General features: G+C 45.0%; 1 pseudogene; it reads right to left on the bottom strand.

Moving 5' to 3' along the window:
• Positions 1 to 7,775: 7,775 nt before the first annotated feature.
• LOC137017429 (zinc finger protein 665-like) overlaps positions 7,776 to 10,090 on the bottom strand; it is a 28,138-nt pseudogene continuing 25,823 nt past the window's right edge.

The following is a 10,090-nucleotide window of genomic DNA, read 5'->3' as shown; positions in this document are numbered from 1 at the left end:
ATTTACGGTAGCATTAGCCTCCCATAATTTACTGGTAATAATGATATCGGGAGAATCCAGAGTGAATCAAATATAACATTTTATTTTTCAGGTAAAAGTGTATCATGTCAATTACACAAATAACCAATTAAAGCCAATTCAGAAATGATAAATGCATAACATGGGTTACTCAAAGAAATGCATAAACACAGTGACGTGTGAGTGTCTTCACACATCTCTGAGGGGCCTCTGGCTACAGATGATCCCAACTGACTGCTTTGCTTTTTGCATTTTATACCAGAACCAGAACAAACGGATTGTAAATATTTATTACACCAACACCTGTTTTGGGGGAGAGGAGAAGAAACACCACCCAAAAAGAGGACAGAATTTTCCTTAGTTTTCAATCTTCTTAAACTGTTTAAAGTCTGAGATTCTGCCCATTGCTGAATTGAACAGGAATGCTGAGCTAGAGAAAGAGCAAAAGTAAGTAATCCTTTTGTTTGTTGTTTTGGCTAGTCCCTCTTCTGAAGAGTGTCTGCTTCCATTTTTCCTTGACCATTTTTCCTGCCTTGATTCACATTTCTGGTGCAGAGGACTGAAGGGAATCCTCCAATTTTTTCGGTTAACATTTTTATTATATTGATTTTTTTAACAAATGTCAGTAAATGAAGCTTTGAGAAACTTTCATATTGATTGTCAACATCAGGTCAAAGTAAATATTATTTTAGCTTTTATTTTAAATATATTTTACTCACCCAAGATTTTCACTTGCTGTTATATTTGCATGTATGTTACTCACATTTTTATTAGGGGCCAAGCACCAAAGGTGCGTAGGCACCTATTGTATCTGTTGGCGTTCTTTTTTTTTCTTCTTCTTCTTCTTCTTCTTCTTCCGCTCTTGAGTCTATGGCAGCCCATAGAACCGTATGGTAACCCACCAGCCACCAGCTGTTCAAAGTTGCTCTCATGTTTATGTTAACTTTTGAACTGTAAGAAACAAAAATCTGATTCCTTGGGTCAAGACGTTCCCTTTCAAAGGCTACACTCTAAGCTGCACTTTATTCAGCGCTGTGGGAACGTCTTTAGTCGTGACCAGCTGTGAATATATGTGTAAAACAACGTCAATGAAATTGACCTATATTTATAGCCTTGCGAGACGTCATCGGAATGCGCCATGAGCGAGGCTATAATTAGATGTGCCACCTGTACATCAGCAGGTCTTTTGTCTTCAGAGACCATACTGTGAAGTGTGTGTGTGTGAAGCAGCTCTGCTCAAACTCTTTCTTTCCTTCATTTCTTTGTTAGGAGTTAGATTTGACAGGCAGTGCGCAGAACTTTCTCTCCCTTTGTTCCTTTTTCAACTCTGTCTGACAAGTGAAAGTGAACACACATATATGATATTATATATTGAGAGAAAGTCATCGCTGAACAAAGCAAACGGTGTGTGTCTCCGTGTTCGCGGTCCATCTCCGAATCGGACACACGCCAATATTGTTTTGTTTGTTTGGGGAGAGCACGCTGCCCTTGCGTTGTAACGGGGCGAGTGCAAGCATTGTGAATGTTCACAGTTAAAGTGCTTCGCGTTCGCTTTGCTTATTTAAGGGGCAGCACCCACAATGTGATCGTGGGGCTCGCGCGATCTGGCTGAGGAGCGAGAGACGGGGTTATACTTATTGCTCTCACTCTCTCTCCGGATCGCAATGTCCTTCACCGAGACCGAAGCGTGCTCCTGCGCTTCTTCGGCTCGGGCGGAGGACGATTAAGTGTTTTCCATTGGAATGGAATATGAGTTTGTCCGTCTCTGAGCGTTCCTCCTGTGATAAAGTGAACTGCTCTGGACGGTCATTCAAGCAGTGACATAAGCAGACCCCAAACATTTCTAATATAGTAAATGTGTTTTGTACCCGTGACGCCGACTCAATCGACTATCGCGGGTGCAAAGGCACGCGTTTATACGATGCTGTCTCAGATTGGAGAGACGCTTGCATGCTATCTCTCCCCTGGGGGCGCATCATCAGAGGCGTTTCACAGCGAGTCAGGCTGTTACTGCACTGTACACAATGGCTGTGTTTCAGGCATTTCAGACTGATCTATGGAAGTTTTAAGCACAGCCGTTCATTCAGACCGTGTTTACTTGTCTGGTAATTGGCTGCATTTAATTCTGAGGAATTTATTAAGTGAAATGGCCTTTATAATATATGTTTATATTTATATATTTAATTATATGATATATATATATGCATATATAAGCAAAATAAATAGGTTCTCCATGACGTTAACTCGTTCATGGGGAAACCTTATTTTTCTTGTGCCTTCAATGTCAACTTATTTGACTATCGTGGGTGCAAGGGCGTGTGATTTAAACAATGATGCTCCAGTTTGAAGAGACGCTTGCGAGCTATCTCTTCTCTGGAGCTCATAGTCACTTAAAGAGACGGCACTCCCCACCAAGCTATGCATATTAACCTCCATACTGGTGGGAAGGTGTTTTGATCTGTGTATCAGACTGGTACTGCTGCACACTATGGCAGTGTTGCAGGTGGACCAGGCTGACCTGCTAAGAAGGCTGTGGCGATTTGTGCTTCCCCTTATAAATCTAGGGACCAGCTCGTCATGTTCATCAGCCTCATAATATCTAACACCCGCCCCTTCTCAATATCTTCACATAAACCCTCCTTCCCCGCCACCTCTGGAGCAGCGGGGGGCAGCGGTTTTCAGTGACATGTTAGGTGTTCCGTTGATTTCTGTAACATATCAGGACGTGGAACATCTAACATCCCCTCAACGGAAGTATCAAAATTAATGCCCATTTCAGAGAACCTGGCAGCGTGGAAACTACTGCCAGGGGTGTCTGTGTGGGTTCTAAAGACAGTAGAATTAGGATACAGAATCCAATTTATTTGTCATCTTCCGCGTTTCAACGGTGTGGTCTCCACTACCGTGAAGCCGGGGCAAGCAACTTTACTGTCATAAGACTGCAATCTCTGCTGGAGAAAGGGGCCATAGAGCATGTTCCCCCTCTAGAGAGAGAGTCAAGTTACTACAGCAGATACTTCCTAGTTCCCAAGAAGGACGGGGGGCTGCGTCCAATCTTAGATTTTCGAGGCTTAACCGTTCAGTCAAAGCTCTCGAGTTCAAGATGTTAACCATAAAAATTATCGTGTCGTAAATCCAACATGACGATTGGTATGTCACGATCGATCACAAGGACGCATATTTTCACATAGAAATATTGCCGCAACACAGGAGGTTCCTGAGGTTCGCTTTCGGGGTCAAAGCTTACCAATATCGGGTTCTTCCATTCGGCCTAGCCTTTGAACTACATAGACGACTGACTAATACTAGCACAGTCACAAGAGATGGCGTTACAACACAGGTGTTGTACTAGCCCATCTAGTTTCTCTAGGGTTGAGATTAATGAGAGGAGGTGTCTCTGTCCTACCCAGAGAACGACATATTTAGGGGTCATATGGGATTCGACCATGATGCAGGCACGATTGTCTCCCGCTCGAGTCGAGACCATTCTAACCACCCTGAACAATGTCAGGCTAGGCCAAGATTGCACTGTTCTGCAGTATCAAGAAATGTTAAGTCTCATGGCATCAGCGTCCTCTGTGATTCCTATGGGCCTCTTGCACATGAGGCATTTCAGTTGTGGCTCAGAGCCGAGAGGTATTGTCTAGGCAATGCTCTACGGTAAATAAGGGCAAGGGCACGAGCTGAGTTCTTCGTGCACTTTCTAAAATCCATGTTTATGGTAAGTCACGCGCTAATGCTTTGTGCACTTTCTAAAATCCATGCTTATGGTAAGTCACGCGCTAATGCTTCGTGCACTTTCTAAAATCCATGTTTATGGTAAGTCACGCGCTAATGCTTCGTGCACTTTCTAAAATCCATGTTTATGGTAAGGGTTACGCGCTGCGGCTTCGTTCCCTTTCTATGTGGCTCAGACCTCGGTTCTTCACCCTGGGTCCCACTCTAGGTGCGTTGATGTTGCAAGATGCCAACAACAGACGCTCCCTGTACGGGCTGGGGAGTGGCCTTAGGTGGCTGTCCAGTCCAAAGGGATATTGTGAGGTCATCATCTCGATTGGCACATCAATTGCCTCGAATTGACGGCTGTATTTCTGGCCCTGAAGTACTTCCTCCACCAGTTAAGGGGTTACCATGTCCTAGTGCGGGTGGACATTACTGCGGTAGCCTCTAATATGAATTGCCAGGGTGGCCTGCGTTGCAACGTCTAGACAGGCTGGTGCAGCGCATTCTGCTCTGGGCTCAGGACAAGTTCCTGTCCCTCATGGCGATTTATATCCCCAGATATCTGTCCAGACAGAGCGTACCGACGGGGGAGTAGAAACTCCACCCGAGGTAGTCAAATCTGGTAAAGATTTTATGAAACAGATGGACCTCTTCGCCCCAATAGGCAGCGCAATGTCCACTCTATTTCTTTTGGAGTCACCCAGCTTCCCCTGGGTCTGGATGTGATGAACAAATGTGGCCTAGAATGTGCCTGTATGTGTTTACTCCGGTTTCTGTGCTCCCAGGAGTTCTAGCAAAATTTCGCCAACAAGTGACTTGCCTCTTTCTGATAGCACCACGTTGGCTGAATTGAATATGGTTCTCAGAGATAATATCTCTCCTCGACGGCTCGCCTTGGGCGATTCCGAGCAGGAGGGACCTTCTGTCTCAGGTGCAGGGGACAATATTTCATCCCTGGCCAGAGATGTGGAATCTTCATGTTTGGCCCCTGAGGGGAACCAACAGAAGGACACAGGGCTTTCACCTGAAGTTATCGAGACTATTTTAAATGCTAGAGCTCCTTCGACTAGAGCAAGTTATGCCAACAATGGGGTGTCTTTGAAAGATGGTGTACTGCACACAATGCAGATCCAGTAAATTGCCAAATTGCTACAGTTCTGGACTTCCTGCAGGAAAAGTTATCGACGGGTACATGCCCCGCCACTCTCAGGGTTTATGTGGCCGCTCTCTCGGCTTGCCACGCTCTGATCGACGGTGTGCCTTTGGGGAAGCATGTCCTGCTCTCTCGCTTCGTTCGAGGAGCTAGGCAGCTTAAGCCCACTTCTAGAACCAAGATCCCTTCATAGGACCTAGCAATAGTCCTAGAGGGCCTGGTTGAGACCCCCTTTGAACCGTTAGAGTCAGTTTCTGACAAGCTGTTAACTCTGAAAGTGTTTTTTCTTATGGCTATAACTTCTCTCAAAAGAATTGGGGATTTGCAGGCTCTGTCCATTGTGCCATCCTGCTTAGACTTTGCCCCAGGAATGGTTAAAGCGATTTTGCATCCTCATCCTGGCTATCTGCCTAAAGTTCCTTTCTCGAACTTGCATCCGGTCACACTTGAAGCCTTCTGCCCTCCGCCATTCACAATGCCGGAGCAGGAGAGACTTCACAGACTGTGTCCAGTCCGTGCTCTTCAGACTTACGCCACTGGCTAGTGCGGTGGACATAAGTCAGAGCAACTGTTTGTTTGTCATGGCAGCCATAACAGGGGTGCGGCCGCCACGAAACAGACCATGTTACTTTGGGTGAGAGATGCTATTGCCCTTGCCTATGAGGCGCGTGGTCACACTTCGCCAATGGGCATCAGGATTCATTCCACCAGGGGGGTTGCCTCTTCTAGAGCTTTGGCGGGGGGCGCCCCCTTACAAAATGTTTGTGATGCGGCAGGTTGGTCCTCTCCGCACACATTCATAAGGTTTTATAGTTTGGATGTTCATGTTACTCCGGGCTCTCATGTCCTTGAGTCGACGTCACAAGCTAGTGTCTGAGACTCTCTGCGCTTTGTGACACACTTCACAGCCAGGTGGTCCGGACACACAGTGCGGCGGCATGGGTATTCTCGTTCCCACAGCGCTGAATAAAGCGCAGCTTAGAGTGTAGCCTTTGAAAGGGAACGCCCCGGGTTACTTCACTGTAACCCTGTTCCCTGAAAAGGCGGGAACGAGAAGCTGCGCTTCATTGCCGCACTGAGATGTCCCTGGACTACTCTTCAGACAGAATATCTGCTGATGTACAGGTGGCACATCTAATTATAGCCTCGCTCATGGCGCATTCCGATGACGTCTCGCAAGGCTATAAATATAGGTCAATTTCATTGACGTTGTTTTACACATATATTCACAGCTGGTCACGACTAAAGACGTTCCCACAGCGCTGAATAAAGCGCAGCTTCTCGTTCCCACCTTTTCAGGGAACAGGGTTACAGTGAAGTAACCCGGGGCGAATGGATTGCACCCTATGACGTCATTTTCCATCATGAAAATTTTCACTGATTTTTTTTTGCTCAAAATACTTTTTTATTTGAAAGACAAACATTTCTCCACAAAACTCAGTTCACACGTATCCGAAATTCCCTTTTGCATGTGCATAGAGAACTTGAAACCCAAGTCTGTGCAGTAGTGAGCACGAGGTGCAGCCCTGATATCAAGGTCCTGCCCACACTCAATCAAAATCAGTTAATACTGCAAAACATCACTTCATGTCTGTGTGAAATAAACAGATCCGGAAATGTAGAAATTAAAGTTAAGGCTCCAATTTACTTCCGAAGATCTAGAGAAAAGTCAGTTGGTGCTTAAGTGACGACTTCGCTCAAAAAAGCTGTAATCTCAGCTGTCAATTGTGACATCACACACACCGCGTTTTTATTGTATCAAATAACTAACTTAAAAGAAACTTATTTAAAGAAAGAACACTTTAACTAACATCAGAGTTATAAAAACTGCTTAAAATGACAGAAACCTTCTTTACTCTGTTTTATGAGATTGCACTGTACAAGGTTTGTGTCAGTGTCGTTGTTTACAGCAGTACACGTTCATCTAATGGAGATGTAACAAAACTGGCGATGAGGACAAATGCTCTCTTATCTTCCGTGACACTCATATGTAATGTTATTCAGCTGACCACGGCTGCACACGATTGCACGTTTGCTAACAGGCAAGCTAACAGGCAAAATGCATGCAAAGCCAAATGCGCCAGGAGACTCAGTTAAATGTTCTCATTCTTCATGCTATTGTTTGTAGGGAAGAGAAACTATTTTATCCCATTGCATGATCATTTGGTGTTTCACTTCAGTTTCGTAGTATTCCGTTCACAATGTTGATCTGGTTACCGTGGGAACAGTGTCGCGCTGCTGCTTCAGCCATCATATGGTAGAAAATGTCCAAATAATAAAATAAAATAAATTCTTCAACAAGGTTACAGAAGTTAATCCATTTCTTTGTTGGAAGGGTGTACATGTAACTGTAGTTTTAATGTTGTCTTTGTAAAAATTCCCTTTCCCATATTTCCACAGAGGAGAATCGGAGTGTCACATTCAGCGGACAGACACCCTTTTTTACAGTCTATGACAGACATCGACACACTGTATTTTTTATGATTTATTTCAACAAATGACAACCAATATCAAATCCATAGAAGCTCATGAACAGTTCTGCAGTGGCTGTGTGCGAGTTATACACATTCACAAGCCGAGTGAGAGTCTTACACAAATGTAATGTTAATTATTACACCAAACAAAATACAAAACATTCAAAAACACTCCGCTATGTGATTATTTTATTGAGTGACAGAGAGTGGGTTCAATCAGTAACATTATTAGATCTGCGTTTCCCCCGAAAACCTGCTTCCCTCTGTAGACGCCATAGGCTGCCATTCAAATTCAATTGTTGATAAAATGTTAATTTTTGATATCAATAACTTGATTTCTGATATCATGAATGTGATTGTTACTAGTAAGAAAGCCTTTTTAGATATCTGAAATTATATTTATATACTTATGATCTCAGACTGTGGTCATGTGGTTTCTCCACTGCATGGATCTTCATATGTATCTTCAGGTGACTTTTAATAGTGAAACTCTTTCCACACTGATCACACGTGTGCGGCTTCTCCCAGTGTGGATCTTCTCATGTCTTTTCAGATTAGATGACTGACTGAATCTCTTGTCACAGTGTGAACACTTGTAAGGTTTTTCTCCAGTGTGAATTCTCTGGTGCAGTTTTAAATCACTCCCTGTATTAAAAGTCTTCTCACACTCAAAGCACATGTACTCTCTCACACCAGTGTGTGTTTTCTCATGTTTATGTAAATATGACAGCAGTGAAAAACTCTTTCCACACACAGAACATGAATGTGGCTTCTCCTTCGTATGAACTTTCAGGTGTGTTTTCAGAACTGATTCCAGAAGAAATGTTTTGTCGCATTGATCACATGTGAACGGTCTCACTCCGGTGTGGATCATCATGTGATCTTTTAGGTGTGATGATTGTCTGAAACTCTTCCCACATTGATCACATGTGAACGGCTTCTCTCTGGTGTGAACTCTCATGTGATCCTTAAGATTACTTTTGATTGAGAAGCTCTTCCCACACTGGTCACATGTGAATGGCTTGTCTCCAGTATGAACTCTGATGTGAACATCAAGACTCTGTTTTGTTGAGAAACTCTTTCCACATTGATCACATGTGTGCAGCTTCTCACCACTGTGGATCCTCATGTGAATATCAAGACTATCTTTCCTTGAGAAATTCTTCCCACACTGATCACATGTGAACGGCTTCTCTCCAGTATGGATCCTCATGTGTACTTTAAGGTGTGCAGATTGACAGAAACCTTTCCCACATTGATCACATGTGAACGGCTTCACTCCAGTATGAATTCTCATGTGACGCTCAAGACTTTGTTTTGCTGTGAAACTCTTTCCACACTGAGTGCAGGTTGTAGATTTCTCGGCTCTTCTTTTCTTTAAAAATGTCTTTTTAGTCTTTGAGCGACTCAAAGGTTTCTCTCCAGGATTGTCATGATGTTTCTGTCAGGTATGGAAGGACGAGGACTCAAATGCAGGGAAGAGGGCTTTTATTTATAATAAAAAATAAAACAAAAACACAACAAAAACAACCCCGTGGGGGAAAACAGACTTGACTTGACTTGACTTGACTTGACTTGACTTGACAAAAGGAAACACCAGGAAAAATATGACAACGAACCAGCCCAGGACTGCAAACACAAGGAGAATAAATAGGAGAGCAAACAAGGCAGGTAACAAGGGAGGACAGGTGGGGCAAATCAACCAATAATGAGGTAACAAGGTGGGCGGGGTCAAGACAATAGACGTGAGAGCACATGGCACAAAGAAACACATGACAAGCCATGTGCTCACACCAAAACAAAACAAAGACACAAGCACATGGCCAATGAAGACAGATCACAAGCCATGTGCTTACACAAGACGAGACATGAACACGTGACTATGAAAACTCATAAGCCACGTGTTCACACAAAACAAGACAACATGAGAGCACGCAGCCCGTGAAACACAGACTGCGTGCTGCACAAGACAACACCACAACATGAAAGCACGCGGCAGGTGGAAATCACCGCGTGCTACACAAAACATGAGACAAGAGCGCACGGCAAGTGAACATACACACAAACCGTGCGCTCACAATAAAGACAGGACTGGGAGCGCGAGTGTCCGAATCCCGACACGAAACCGAAACCAAACTAGACACGAGTGCCGGGATCCGAACGCCACGCTCCCAACATGAAACAAGGCACGCAGACAAGAGAGCGCACAGCCCCGAGAACCCTCGAGACCGTACGCTCACACAAAAACCCGACAAGAACGGGAGTGTCAGAGCTCTGTCACAAAACCAAGAAATAAACAAGACTGAAGTGACAGAACCCTGACACTACCCCCCCTCTAAAGGGACGCCACCTGGCGTCCCTACGAGGGACACAAGACAAACATGACAACATACACGACACAAGACAAAAAACACCAACAAGACAACATGACAGAACATCAGAATACAAAGACAAAGAGGGGAGGGAGGGAGGGGAGCCAAGTCAGCCAGCAAAACAAAAACAGAATGTCTTAAGGAAACCAGGGAGGGACGGGAGGGTTGAGCCAGGGAGGCTCAGGCAGGTCTGGGGTCCCAGCTGAGGGCCAGGGAGGAGCTGGAGGGACAGACCAGGGCGGGACCGGCGGGACAGACCAGGGCGGGACCGGCGGGACAGACCAGGGCGGGACCGGCGGGACAGACCAGGGCGGGACCGGCGGGACAGACCAGGGCGGGACCGGCGGGAC

This window comes from Chanodichthys erythropterus, chromosome 3, assembly GCF_024489055.1.
Source record: "Chanodichthys erythropterus isolate Z2021 chromosome 3, ASM2448905v1, whole genome shotgun sequence".
In the NCBI taxonomy this organism is placed as follows: Eukaryota; Metazoa; Chordata; class Actinopteri; order Cypriniformes; family Xenocyprididae; genus Chanodichthys; species Chanodichthys erythropterus.
Note: the sequence above shows the minus strand (reverse complement) of the source record. Positions and strands in the feature narration are given on the sequence as shown.